Source organism: Mus caroli, unplaced genomic scaffold, assembly GCF_978045245.1.
Source record: "Mus caroli unplaced genomic scaffold, Mus_caroli_1 scaffold_12, whole genome shotgun sequence".
NCBI classification, from domain to species: domain Eukaryota; kingdom Metazoa; phylum Chordata; class Mammalia; order Rodentia; family Muridae; genus Mus; species Mus caroli.
In genome coordinates, this window is record NW_028227267.1 from 108,173,925 (window position 1) to 108,188,792 (window position 14,868).

General features: G+C 35.3%; 1 pseudogene; it reads left to right on the forward strand.

Annotated features, from left to right (window-relative positions):
* The first annotated feature begins 4,459 nt into the window (after nt 1–4,459).
* On the forward strand, nt 4,460–6,010 carry LOC147001941 (hsc70-interacting protein pseudogene; annotated as a pseudogene).
* The last annotated feature ends 8,858 nt before the right edge of the window (nt 6,011–14,868 follow it).

Genomic DNA, 14,868 nt, shown 5'->3' on the forward strand with positions numbered 1-14,868 from the left:
CTATACAATCATTATCTATTTCTCTACATAGCATCACTACAAGATAGCACATCTTCATAGTTCTGCAGAGATATGCTCAAAGGGTGGGCTAAGATCTAGTGATTGCTGTATATGTTTAATAATAACAGGCAAAGCATATTAAATCAGGAATCATTCCTTAACTGAACTTCTGGGCTTTGCCTTCCAGAGAAAATCTTCTGTAGATTATAATCCAAGGCAGACTCATGTCAGGAAGATCACCTGCTAGTTTTTAGCTTCTTCTTAGCTCCTCACATATAAATATAGCATACTTTCCTTAGAAGATATTTTATTGCTACATTTACTTATTTATTTATCTTTATTTTTAGAATAGTTGGTTTTACTGAGCTATCAAGGCTCAGGTTCTTGGTCACCCAAGTAGTGCCAAGTATGTGTTAAACCTCATGGAGTAGGTCATAAGTTGCATCTGATATTGTTGGTTACTTCCACAAGCTACGAGCTACCATTGCCCTAGCATAACTTTCAAATGGTACATTTTCATAGATGAAAGGTTTTGTGGTTCAGTTTTATGGCACTCATTTGGTAGAGAACAGATTACTTTATTGTACCAAAGCTGCTAGAACATAGATGTATGTTGACATCAAGTCAATTTCTACATGTTAATTGAATTATGTAGCTGTTATTTTCATCAATGGGGCCCTATCATCAGCTTGCAGAGAACATCTTTTGGTCTCTACAACAGATTGAGTTGCTTGGTTATTCCATGGCCAGCAAATCAATTACATATAACTCAACACAAGACTAGGATTTGGTGGTAAGAGACAGCTAGTTGGAGCTCACTCTCCTCCCATTACTGACAATTTTATTTTTATCACCTTCATAGAAGTACCTTTTAGGGACCTTATGCTACATTTGATTGCCATACTACCCCTCTCTGTTCCCCACTTGACTCTCTTTTCTTAGTGTCTGTATTAATCAGGGTTCTCTAGAGTCACAGAACTTATGGATAGTCTCTATATAGTAAAGGAATTTATTGATGACTTACAGTCTGCAGCCCAATTCCCAACAATGGTTCAGTCGCAGCTGTGAATGGAAGTCCAAGGATCTAGCAGTTACTCAGTCTCACACAGCAAGCAGGCGAAGGAGCAAGAGCAAGACTCCCTTCTTCCAATGTTCTTATATTGTCTCCAGCAGAAGGTGTAGCCCAGATTAAAGGTGTGTTCCACCACACCTTTAATCCCGGATGACCTTGAACTCTGAGATTTAATCTTCTGGAATCCATAGCCACTATGCCTCAAGATCTCCATACCAAGATGCAGATCAGAAACTACTATCTCAAAGCCTGGTGAGCCTTCCAATTCTGGATTGTAGTTCATTCCAAATATAGTCAAGTTGACAACCAGGAATAGCCACTACAGTGTCCCACCCATATTTAAATGTCTGTTCCATTTCCTTTTAATAAAGAGATCTATCTGTTACTTAGCCCCAAACTGTACAACTAACTTTGGGTTTCTATGGATTTTTGGTTGGTTACTATTGACTTAGAAGTAATATCCACATATATGTGAACATACCATATTAAATTTTCTAAATCTGGAATATCTTGGTCAGATTGATCTTTTTTCAGTCTCGTCCATTTACTGTAAATTTTATGAGTTAATTTTTAAGATTGGGCAAACACTGTTCTACATGCTATTTATTCATTCTTCCCTTAAGGCACATCTTATTTGTATCAAAATTTTGAGCATTATGAAAAAAACAGTAATGTATAAGGATGGATAAAGAAGTATTTCTGAAGTAGTATGAAGTACATTTTAGATATATTCCCAAGAGTGGTTTGGCTGGATCCTGAGATCAGTCAATTCCCATTTCCTTGAGGAACCACTCAGTGTGGTGACACTGGTTCTATAGTGACTGGACAAGTTTGCATTCTATCAGTAAGAATGAACTGTTTTATTGAACTTAGCCATTCTATGAGGTAATGGGTAAAATCCAAAACTAAATTTAATTTAATTTGCATTTACCTAGTGAATATGGTTGTTGATCATGTCATTATATATTTTTCTGCCATTTTAATTTCCTATTTTGAGAATGTTTTTAGATCTCTACTCCCATTTTGATGTGAGTTATTTGTTTACCTGATATCTAGTGCTTTTGAGTTCTTTGTATATTTTAAATATTATCCATCTATTAAATATATGAAGTAGGTAAAATATATTTTCCAATTCTATTGGCTTTTTGTATTTTTCAAGTAAAGGAGTCCTTTGGGATTAAAGCACACCTTTAATCCCAGCACTTGGGAGGCAGAGGCAGGTGGATTTCTGAGTTCAAGGCCAGCCTGGTCTACAAAATGAGTTCCAGGACAGCCAGAGCTACAATGAGAAACCCTGTCTTGGAAAGCCAAAGGGAAAAATAAATTAATACATAAAAACAAAAACAAAACAAAACAAACAAACAAAACCCTAGCCATCTCTCCAGCCCTAGAACATCCTTTGGGTTTGAAATTTTAAATATATTTTGTATTTGTATTATTTTTTTCTTATGGAAAATAATCCATTCATATTTTTATCATATTCACATATGTAACCACTGATTGGACAGAACTTTATTAACATGACAAAATTATTGGATAACAATTTGTATTCTGCAGATCACTCTATAATAGTTGGTAATATATGCCTGGCTATTACCATGTAGATTTAAGTTTAAGAGCTTGCAAAGCCAGAGTCAATATTGCATTTTCTTCTGGCTGCAACTTAAACTGTGTGGACTGTAATCTTTGTTACAGTTTTTTAAGACTACAAGATCTAAGACCTTTGTAGTCTTATTACCAAGGTAGTTAGTTGGTGATCAAATAATTATTAAGAAAGCTTACAGTGCAGAGAACAAAATTCAAGAATTTATTTATATAGTTATATTGAAAATGAAGGATACTATAGAGAAATTCATTAATTTAGATGTCCTACAGATGAATCACACTATGTTACTTTCCATCTTTGAGATTTTTTAATACATTTCATACTTTTCAAACCAATCTTCAAATTATTCTTCCTAAGTTATCAAGCAAAATAAAAACAACCAAACAAAAACAAAAGTGAACTTAAGACTTGCATTAAAGTACTTCTCAGTATTTTTCTAAATTGTACTCAGACAAGTCGAATTTAGGTGTTGCTCTGTTAAATTTACAAAATATTAACAAAAGTAATTATTTAAAAAATAGTTCCTAGAGAATCCTCAAATTTAAGAATGTTCAATACACTTTGTTTTGACTTTAAATTGAGTGCCTCCTCAGTTCTACGATCTCTATTATATGTAGGATGTTTTACATGTTTTTCTGATTTTTTTTTAAATTTTTTTTTCCACACAATACAACCAACTGCAGCCTTCTATCATCTTACCTTCCCCAGACCTCCCCTCTTCCCTAAGTCCAGCCCCACACCTGCCTATCTCTCCAAGAAAAGAGCAGGCCTCCTAGGTACATCAACCACACTATTCACAAGATACAATACAACTTAGCACAAGCCCTCATATCAAGGGCTGGGCTAAGGCAACCTAGTAGGAGGAAAACAGGCAGAAGGCTCAGAAAGACTCCCATTACCACTGTAAGGAAACCACTCAAAACAGTAAGGAAACCTTCGTAATATTTATACGGAGGACCTACTACAGACCCATATAGACTATGTGAGCAGCCATGAACCCTGCTTAATTAACTTCCTGATCTCCTGGTGTCCTCAACAACTTTGACTCTCACAATTCCTCCCCCCTGTCTTTAATGGTCTTTCATTATTCTTAATCATGACATTACTGCACTCCTAGACTCCAGTGCTACAATTCTATGCTCATTATTTCTGAATTTGTATTCATGCTTTTCAGTGGATGGTTTCCCTGACAACTTTACCACATTTTCCCTACGGTAACCTCCGGGGAAACAAAACATACATTTTTTTTTAAATACCATTTTCTCCTTACACATAATTTTATTTTTAGAATTGGCTTTAAAATAAAAGATTTCTGTGTAAACGTTGCTTTGAACATAGTGGGCCTTTATGAACAGTTTTAAGATAAAAGTCAGTTTTATGATATGTAAAACTCTGAAAGCCTTTCTTGAGAGATATTTTTGCCCTTATTATAATTGTTCTCTCCTGGGATGTCAGTAGCCTCTTTGGCTGTGGTGTCTAGCGTCCTAAGAGTGTAAGGCTATGCATGTGTGACCCACTAAAAGTTCATGTTTCAGAAAAAAAAAGTGTCATTTATATTAGCATATAGAAACTTGAAGACATTTTTGAGGTCATTTTTTTTTTAAAGGGGACTAAAAATGGTTCCCTCTATGATGAACTGATTCAATGTTAAATTCTAAGTGACACATTATGGTATGACATTTCCTTGTCAAAGGAACATTATAGTCATTATCATTGTATCATCTGACAGAACTTTGAAGAATATTGACATTACCTAATGCATGCATAGATTAAGCTTGAAGATGGATGTTAGTGAAACTCAACACCTCTCTAAGAAAGGTGAGGGACAGAGAATTAAATAAATACAGCATATAAATATTCTGCTTTAAGGAAAATTTTATAAACATAATACATATTTATTTAATTTCTTTTGGTTCAATATTTAAAAATTATAGAAAATGACACTTTCATTAGCCATTAACAGGATATATTTTACTTATGTATGTACTCATCACATTTTATCTTCTCATTCACCTGATTAGATCATCTAAAGTTATTAAGGAACTAATAATAATGACTCACACAGTAACCAAATGATTTTATCAATATAAAATTCTAAATCAATATTTTTTCTATTTAAATCACTGTTTCATTTTTCATTGAATATTTTACCAGCGAATGACAATCCGTGTATATTATAGTTTTTGGAAGTCTTAAAATTCAGCTTCTACTCAGTCACATTGAGTCACTCTTGGGCATGACATCTAGCCTGCAGTGCTACCAACCATCTCTAGCTTCCCACCTTCCAAGCATGGATTCAGACAAGAGTGAGTTTCAGACTTAGTGAGGATGTGTTAGCATGATCTGAGGATTCTGAATATCAAGGATATGTGCATCCTGAGATCCTAGGTGGAGAGCATTGTGGGTGAAATACTACCTGTTACTCCTAAAGCTAATACAGATGAAAATATCAAGGCAAAAGAGATAATAGGACAGAGAAAACATAAAGACAGAAAAAACATCAAGTGAGGAGAGTGATCTAGAAATTTACGATGAAGGTATAATTCAGCCAGACATGGATGCCTCTCAAGAAATGGGAGATAAAAATGAGGAGATAGCAAAAGATATGATAGATAAAGCAAATGAAAAGAAAGGAGCTTCCAGTGATGCTGTATGTTATGGGAAACTGCAGTAAGCCATTCACTTGTTCACCAACACCATCCAACTAAATTCTGGCATGCCTATTATATATGCTAAGAGAGCAATTGTCTTTAAAAAGTTACAGGATCCAAGCATTGCCATTGGGGACTGTAACAAGGCCATTGAAAGAAACCATGATTCAGCTCAGTTATTCAAGTGTGGAGAGAAAGCACAGTGTTCTGTGTCACTGGGAAGAAGTAACTCTTGATTTTGCCCTTGCCTGTAAGCTGTATTATCATAATGATGCAGTGCTGAAAGAAGTTTAAAAATATCCTAAACACTGGAAAAAGTATGAGTGAAAGAGTGAAAAATAAGAAAACAGACCGAATAGAAAGACTGAAGAAGGCTTGAGAAGAACACGAGACCATCCAGAGGAAGAAGAAGACAAAAGACTGCCTAGAGATCAATATTGTTCTTTTCCAGTTGGCTTTTCTGGGGATGTTCAAAATGGGAGGACAAGTGTTGAGATGCCTGGCCAATGAAATCCTCATTGATCTGAAGGTTCTAGCAGCATACACAATCCAGAAGTCATGGTGGATTTCCAGAATGTGGCTCAGAACCCTGTAAATATGTCAAAATATCAGAGCAACCCAAAGGTTATGGGTCTAATCAGTGACTTGTCAGCCAAGATTGGAGATCAGCCACAATACTAAGCACAGCCCTTACTGAGTGTTGGTTTATGTATCTGTCATTAAGTATAAAGTTTCTCAAAAAAAAAAAAAAAGGAACAAAAATAACCAGAGAAATTATCAAAGCAAAGTTTTCATTGTTCATTACTTCTTTGGCAAGCAAAATTAAATCTGTAGATGACAGCAATTTCAAATGTATTAAGTCAAGTCTATTATTAGAATATTGCAGACATAAAGAGATGAAAATTATATTAATATTTCTAAAATGGGAGGGAACCGGCACTGAATATTTAAAAATCTAGATTAAGAAGGTATAGGATAACTCTTGCTGTTCTTTGGCACAGAGATCCTCAACCAAACCTATACTTTTCCTTTTCCTTTTCCTTAAAGTACCTCTTATTAGGGAATAGGAAGAAACAAAAATGAGAATCAGAGGAGAGGAAGAGAGTGAAATATGAGTTATATGATCTCGTGTTCAGTCTGTTACTTCTACACCGGACACTTCACAGGAGGCTCGGTTCACTCTGTGATGACTGAGCATCTGTCCAATGTTAATGCAGTAAAATAACTCTCCTCATCATCAATGCTACTACAGAAAAGACTGCTTACTTAGAACAAACTGTCTCAGAATCTCTACGTGTTTTATGCAATCTATTTCATAATGTTTATAGACTTGAAAGTATTAAAAAAAAGACCCTGTATATACAGATTGACATTTTGTATATTTACTGTTTTTTTCTTTTTTGTCACAAAAATAATTTTTCCAATAAGTATATTCTTATAGTAAGTTGTCACAACTTTTCACAATTTCCATACCAATCGATACCAAACCCTCTCATTTTTATTCTCATTAGACTACAGGCAGTCATCTTATAGAAATTAATAATAATACTAGAAAAATGAGTTAAAATAAAAAAAAAACCTATAAATCAGAATAAAAGGACACAGCGAGAGAAACAAAGAAGCAAAAAGAAGAGACAAAAGAAACACATAAAAACCTTGAGGCACATACATCCCTGCAGGCAAACAAACAAAACATACTAATGTGGAAAGCAAAACATGTAAGCAAAAGATTTGTGTTATCACAAACTCCCCCATAACATATAATGAGACAAAAATCCTCCAAAAATGCAGTTAAGTTTGTGGTTGGTTGGTAATGCTGGAGGTAATCCTGGAGGCAGGAGCGGACACAGAAGCCATGGAGGGGTGCTCCTCACTTGCTTGCTCCTTATGGCTTGCTCAGGCTGGCATTTTTTTTTTTTTAATAGGCCCAGGTGTACCAGTCCAAGGATGGCACCACCCACAATGGGCTAGGCCTTTCCCAACTGATCACTAACTGTGAAAATGCCTTCCAGCTGGATCTCATGGAGACATTTTTCTCAGCTGAGGATCCTTTCTCTATGATGACTCAATGTTGACACAAAAGCGACCATTACAACTGGCCCCTTGTCAACTTGACACCTCACTGTTAAGGCACATCCCTTCCTTCCTTAATCACCTCCACGATGTCAGATTTAAAACGTAAATAACTCTAATTATGTCACAGACATTGTAAATTCAAACACATTAAAATCTCAGTCCCTTTAGAATGGCCATTTTTTTAAACCTGAATTCTTAAAATTCAAAGTTTCTCAATTGTCAGATCCAGTAAAATTAAAAAAATAAATCAAATACTTTCTTACTTCAGGAGAGACAAAAGAACAATAATCATCAAATAAAAGCAAAGCCAAATTCCAAATGTTTAATGTATGGGAGCCACTATGATTTTTTAGAACTCTCCAAAGGAATTGAATCACCTCTCTGACTCTACTATTTGTAGCACACAAAGATTGTCTTCTAGGCTCTGGCGGGCTCCACGCCACTGCTGCTTCTGTTCTTGGCTTTTAGCCGTGGTGCTGGCATTGCCAATACTGTTGGGGTCCCTTGCTGCAGCTGGGCTGCACTTTCACCAATAGCCCCTCATAGGCTCTCTTCATGGTGCCAAGCCTCTGCTTCTCTGCATGACCTTTTTATTCCTGGGACTTCATCTGGAACTGAGGCTGCACCTTGGTCAATGGCCATTCCTAGTCTCTCACAGTGCCAAGCCTCAGCTGCAATCCAGGACAACATCCGGCCTTAAAAACAAGTGCCTCCTAGGTGACTCTTACATATTACTAAGCCTGGCTGCCAATCAAAGGTACACCCTGGATGCCACTGAGACACAGCTTCTTGAAAGTATTACCTGAGATCACAGTGAGGCTGGTCTCCTCTTCCTTTTTATTTATGTTTTTGTTTGTTTGGGGGGGGGGTGTTTTGTTTCGTTTTTTGAATATTCTCTTTTTTTTTTGCATTTAAAATGTGGAGCTACTCTGTCCCCACTCTTAGAGTTCTTCACTCCCCCTCCCCTCCCCTTTGCTTCTGAGAAGTTATTCCTCCTAACTCTCACACCATCCACTAGGCCTCCCTCCTACACTCCTCACATAACTCTTAATTTTTGCTCTCCCTCCCTTTATACTCTCCCTTATTCTCCTTGTCCCTACTCCTTTCTATTAAGAATCAGTTTTTCTATTACAAAATAAATATTCAGGTATAAATTTTTTTTACAAGTCCTTGTAATTGTTCCAATAGTTTGCATATAATTTTTGTGTTCTTGAACTAAATGTTTGGCTGGGCATTGCAAATCTTCCTTTGTTGAGTAAATGACATTAGATATGAAACATGCTCCCCTTCAGCTGATGAATGTGTTGAACATCAGCGATAGATTAACATTCGTTTCTACCTGATTGATTAGTGATTATCCTTGATGGAAGTTAATAACCTTGGCTTGTCTCCCTGACGTTAAACATCAATGCTGCAAGGAAAGTAACTGAGTATGTGCTGGATGATTTTTACCTGAAATCACTTTATTTATGGCTTAACAACACGTAACCGTGATTGATTGCCACGGTTTAAAGTTCGGCACACTTTAGATAACTTTTATAAATTCTGTGTGAATTGGTTTCCTTGAGGACTCTTTCTGAATTTGATAAGTCAGTGCTACTTACTGAAAGATTTGTGCCTGCTTTTGAAAGTTTAAAAAATAGAAGAAAGTACTTCATACATTGTATTTCACTTGACAGTTCAGGGTCTACTTATATGATCACTAATCTGTCTTGTATAGCTGAAGAAGATAAAACACCAAACACTTATCATTTGATGTACAATACACTAATTCACCACTCCTCCATCTCTATATTGTTCAACACAGAACAACTCACAAATTTGAAAGTCACATTTTACTCTGCTATGCAATATTCTTTGAACATGGCTTCAAATGCCTCTTATTACTCTCTGTATTTTCTGTGAATGAATAAACAAAGTTGAAAGCTACTTCACTATAATTCAGTTGGTGAATTTTACATTTCTACAGTATAATTTCCTATTTAATAAAATATATTTTCCTATTGGTTTAAAATTGGAATTTATGCTTTTTATATTATGTATGAGAAATTTACAATATCATTTGACTTAAAACAAATTTTCTTAATTTTATAAACTAATTATAAAATGAAACTAAGACACTCACAAAACATTATTTCAAAAATAAATAACTAGTTTATGGGTGTTAAAGACACAAAATAGACTTGCTGTCAAATGATACTTTATTTCTTTATATATTTGTGTTTGTTTTTCATTTTAGTTTGACAGACAAGAATAAAGCAGGTATGTAGTTATAGATATGATGTATTAATGTTATAAAAGGAAAAAGGCCGTGAATTGTAAGTACTATTTTTATTGATTATTTCTAGCTCAATATAAAAATACTTAAGTTATTCTTTGTGTAGTTGTGTAAGTGGCTCAGCCTAGTAAACAATGGTCACTATATTGATGTTGGTGTATAATGTAGATTGTAGACAGGCAACTCTTAATAATGAAGGCTTCCTTTGAGAAAAGTGCTCTAGAGAATGGAGTCAGTGAAACACCTTTGGAACACAGTTATTTAAGAAAGCCATCAGTCATCACAATTCACGTATGTAGTCAAGACAGAAAATATATAAGGGATTTGAAACCATACCGGACTGCACTATACTTTTATGTAAGTATGTTTCAGTATATCAGGTTTGGCAACACCAGCATGTGAGTGCTATGTACTGTGATGAAGCAATGATGACTGTGATATCAGTTACCAATAAATTTGAGCTCCACTACAATCACATGACTCTATATAATCACAAGTATACAAGATCCAGGCTTAGCAAATATGTCGTGATGCAGTACAAGCTGTATTTATAAAATTTTAAGTAAGTAATAATCTTATTGAAAATAATGAATGGAACAGATCTACAAATACAATTAATGCCTAATTTAAGGTTTTAATAGATATGACAAATATTCACATTTTCTAGACAACAGATAATCATTCATATGTAAATTTCAAGAAAAGGGAAATTTTTAATTTAAAATTCACCTGTTTTGGTAACATAAGATGATCATGAAATTCACTATTTAAAATACACAATTCAGTTGCATCTAGTTTATTAACAAAGTTTTTACCTAGCAGCTTATTCAAGCATGAAATGTTTCTATTACCATTAAGCAGCCAGTGACAAACTTTTCAGCAATTTCAAGTACACTTATTTCTTACTTAATTAATTTAGACTTGATCTGCAAAATATACTAAATTATACAAATGTAAACCAGCTTTCTCTTCAATTGGTTTCATAGAATATAGCTTGGAGTTCAATTTATAGTGTAAGGCATATCAATAATGGAGCCCTATTAATGGTTAGGAAATATTCCATTATTTAAATATATTATAACATGATCCTTGATTTAATAATTTATGTAATTTAGACTGTTCATAACTTTGGCAATTGTGAATAGCTTTGAGATTAACTCAGAGATACATGGACTTAGTTTAGCACATGTTTTACTTTTCTTTGAATTTTTAAAAAAATATTTGAAGTCTGTGAGAATTCCATATATTGTATTTTTAATTTAATCATTCCTCTCTCCATTGCCTTCACACATCTACCTTCTGCCATTCCAAAGCCTACTCAACTTTTTGTCCTCTTCATTTTATTTTAATATATTGAGTCAATAATGTGCTGTATATGTCCTTCAGTTTGTGGTCATTTACTAAGAGTGTTAAACCTAACAACAGTCACACCCATAAAATGTAGACTCCCTATATCCAAACAGCTATCAAGTATAAATAGTTCATAAGATAGTATCTACTTTTAATATTTTGCTGCACACACCAAGTAGAATTGAAGAGTCATACAATATAATATGTTTGACCATTTGAAGAAAATGCACAATTGTTTGGAGCACGTAATAATTACACTTTTATATTGCTACCAACAGTAAATGAAGATACCAGTGTTTTCCCTCATTGTGAACTTTTCTATTTTACTGCATTTGTTATTAGAGTTTTTGTTTTGGGTCTTGACCATCATGTAATGTATAACTGAATGTGAGTACTGTAATAGGTGGATAAGAGAAATTTGCCTGTTTAAGTATAAAAAAAGTCACTACATTGTTCCCATAATTCTTCCATTTGATTTAGGTCCATTGTCCATATCACTATTGACTAAAGGTTAAAAAGTCATTAATTGAAAAAAAATGATTGTTTTGACCACTCTATATACGACTTCTAAGGGACATCAATGAATGGGTCTACATTTTTATTTGATTAAATACATTTTATTGGAGGAGATGCTATTGCAGAGGAAAAGGTATTATTTGCTGATAGGTTTTTAATAGCCTTGACATAAGATTCTGTTCATCAGTAGAACTTTTACTAATTTCTGATTCATCTCCTATTAATCCACTTTTCAAGTCTATTTGCCTCTGAATGTATTTGTACATGTTTATTCTCATATGTACATGTGTACATAGATGCATACAAACATGTGGCTGTATGACATATGTATGTAGAAGCCAGAGCTGGATATTGGACATTTACTTGTTTCTCTCTTGTATTCTTAAAGTACAGATTCTCACTGAAACTAGACTTCACAAATTCAGATTTTGAATTTTTATCATTAGCTTTTTAAGTTTCTATTTAAAATAAATTTAGAAAAGGAAAAGTAATAGAGAGTTATAGATGGAGGGGGGGGGCCTGGAATGGGAAAATCAGGTCCAGATACAGATGGAAGATGGGAGGCAGTGAGATGATACAGGGCAACACAGCTAACACAAAAGCCATTCGAGGGGTAGTATAGAAATCTATTACAATACAAGTTTTCTAAAATATAGACATATATAAAGGCGATCTAAATGAAATTACTAAATAAAGGAGAGATAGAGCTCAACCAAGCCATCTCTTGTATTAACTGAATCTTCTATTACCAGGAATAGGCTGCATCTAATTGTGGTTTTGGTCAAAGGGGTAATGTATAACCCATATCGTTGCCAAGGCTTTAAGTTGATCTCCACACACTAATGGAAAAGGCCTGATTGCTGAAGACAACACCTACAAAACTCATTGTACATGGAGAAGACAAGTTGTTGTCTACCTAGTCCTAATGCCCCCACTGACTCTGTATGTTACCAAAAAAGAAACATAATACCAACCAAATTACAACATCCTTCAATGTACAATGGTATCCTGCCTGCACAATATGTTAGAACAATGGTGTCAAAAAGCTGTGAGAGTAACCAACCAATATCGGATGTATCCACTCCAGAACTCATGCCTGACACTGCTTGAGTAACCAGGAATCTGAAACTATAGAGTCCAGGGAAGGAAGAAACAAACAAACAAACAAACAAACACCAGCTACTATTGCCTGAAATGAAACTATTCCTATTGACATTCTGCTGTATTCGTAGATCAGTTTCTTTCTCAGTCAAAATCAGTGAAGCTTCCTCTTGCACCAGGTGGGAACAAATGCAGAGAACAATAGCCTAACAGAGAGCCTATAGAGAGAGTGAGAGATATTAGGACAGTCAGCAATAAACAGATGTCTCTATCACCCACCTCAGGGCCCAGGGAAACCAGCAGAAGAGGAGGCAGACAGTGTGAAGGCCAGAGTTGATGGAGAATGCCACAGAACTTAGCCTTCTAAAAACAACATAACATACATATGAGCTCACAAAATTTGAGGCAGCCTACATAGAGCTTTCACGAGCCTACATTAGATGGTGTCCTAATTCTGATATGTAAAATGGACCCTTGCCCCACCTAGAACCTATTTCCTGTTGATAGCAACTTGCAAATGAAAATCTAATCTGCTTCAAGGAATTTACACATGGGAAACTAACTACAATTAAGGGTTAACCGCAAGCCCAGCAGTAGATGAACAAAAGAAACAACTCAAGGACATCTTCTCAGGATCATTGTCATGTCAGGTCTTTTCGTTTTTTCTTTTCTTTTCTTTTTAAATTTTATGTTTCATATTCATCTTATCTTTAAATTATTCTCTCTGTCTCTATCTCCTCTGTGTCTCTATCTCCTCTCTCTCTCTCTCTCTCTCTCTCTCTCTCTCTCTCTCTCTCTCTCTCTCTCTCTCTCACACACACACACACACACACACACACACACATAGTCTTACCCTAAATGTCCACCATCATATACATATTATGGCTTCTGATACTATGATTTTATGGAATTCATGACAGTGCAAATGAATGGGACTTGATGGTTATGCTTCTACATTTTTTGACTTTTGTTGTTTGTTATGTTCTTTACTCATGTGTTTGCTTTTCATTATTTTTGGTGTATATTATTTTATTATTAACTTTTAGAAGCCTATTTTGTTGTTGTTTTTCTAAAGAGACCAAAATGGGGTATATTAGGGAGTATGGGTTGTCGGGTGGAACAGTAAGGAGTATAAAGAAGGGAAACCATAAACTAATATCTAATATAACAATTTAAGTGTATATGATTTGGAATCTGATTTTGGTTTTCATTTTCTTGCTTAAGAATTTTTTGCACGTGCCTGTACCATTAATGTAACTTCTCTAAGGCTACATCTTTTACAAGTTTTGCATCTTTTAAAATAAATTTATGAGGCTGGAGAGATGGCTTAGAGGATAAGAGCACTGACCGCTATTCCAAAGGTCCAGAGTTCAATTCCCAGAAAACAACCATCTGTAATGGGACCCAATACACTTTTCTGGTATGTGTCTGAAGACAGCTATAGTGTACTCACATAAATAAAAGTAAATAAATAATATTTTAAAAAATAGATTTATCATTTGTTCAGCTGTAAATATAATCTCCAAAGATTACAGGTTCTATACTCTTGTCATACCAGTGATTTATAAATACACTTTGCTCAATTCTGCTGTTTGTGTGGCATGTTCTTGGTTGTATTATATGATGTTCACAGGTAATCTTTCTTTTTATTTCATTCTAGCTTTAGATTATATTCTTTATTGAGTAGTTAATTTACTTTGCATCCCTACCACTGTTCCCCCTCTGTCCTCTCCTCTCAGTCCTTCTCCCACACATCCCTTCAGTCCAAGTCCTCATATTCTCTTTAGAAAAAGGGAGGCTTCCCTGGGGTATCAAACAGTTGATATGCAGTTGGAGTAGGACTAGGATCTTCTCCTCCTACTGAGGCTAGATGAGGCAGCCCAGTCCGGGGAAAAGCCCCCCAAAGCAGTCAAGAGAGTCAGAGAAGGCCCCTGCTCCCACTGTTAGAAGTCCCATAGGGAGACCATGCTGCACAAATGTTACATATATGCAGAAGATCTAGGTTGGTCTCATTCACGGTTCTTGGCTGGTGGTTCAGTCTCTAGGTTTTCTTGTGGTGTCCTTGACTCCCCTGGCTCCTACAATCCTTCCTCCCTGTCTTCTGCTGAATTTCTCAAACTCCATGTAATGTTCAGCTGTGAGTCTCTGTTTCTGTCAGCTGCTGGGTGAAGCCTCTCTGATGATAGCTATACCAGGCTCCTGTTTGCAAATATAGCAG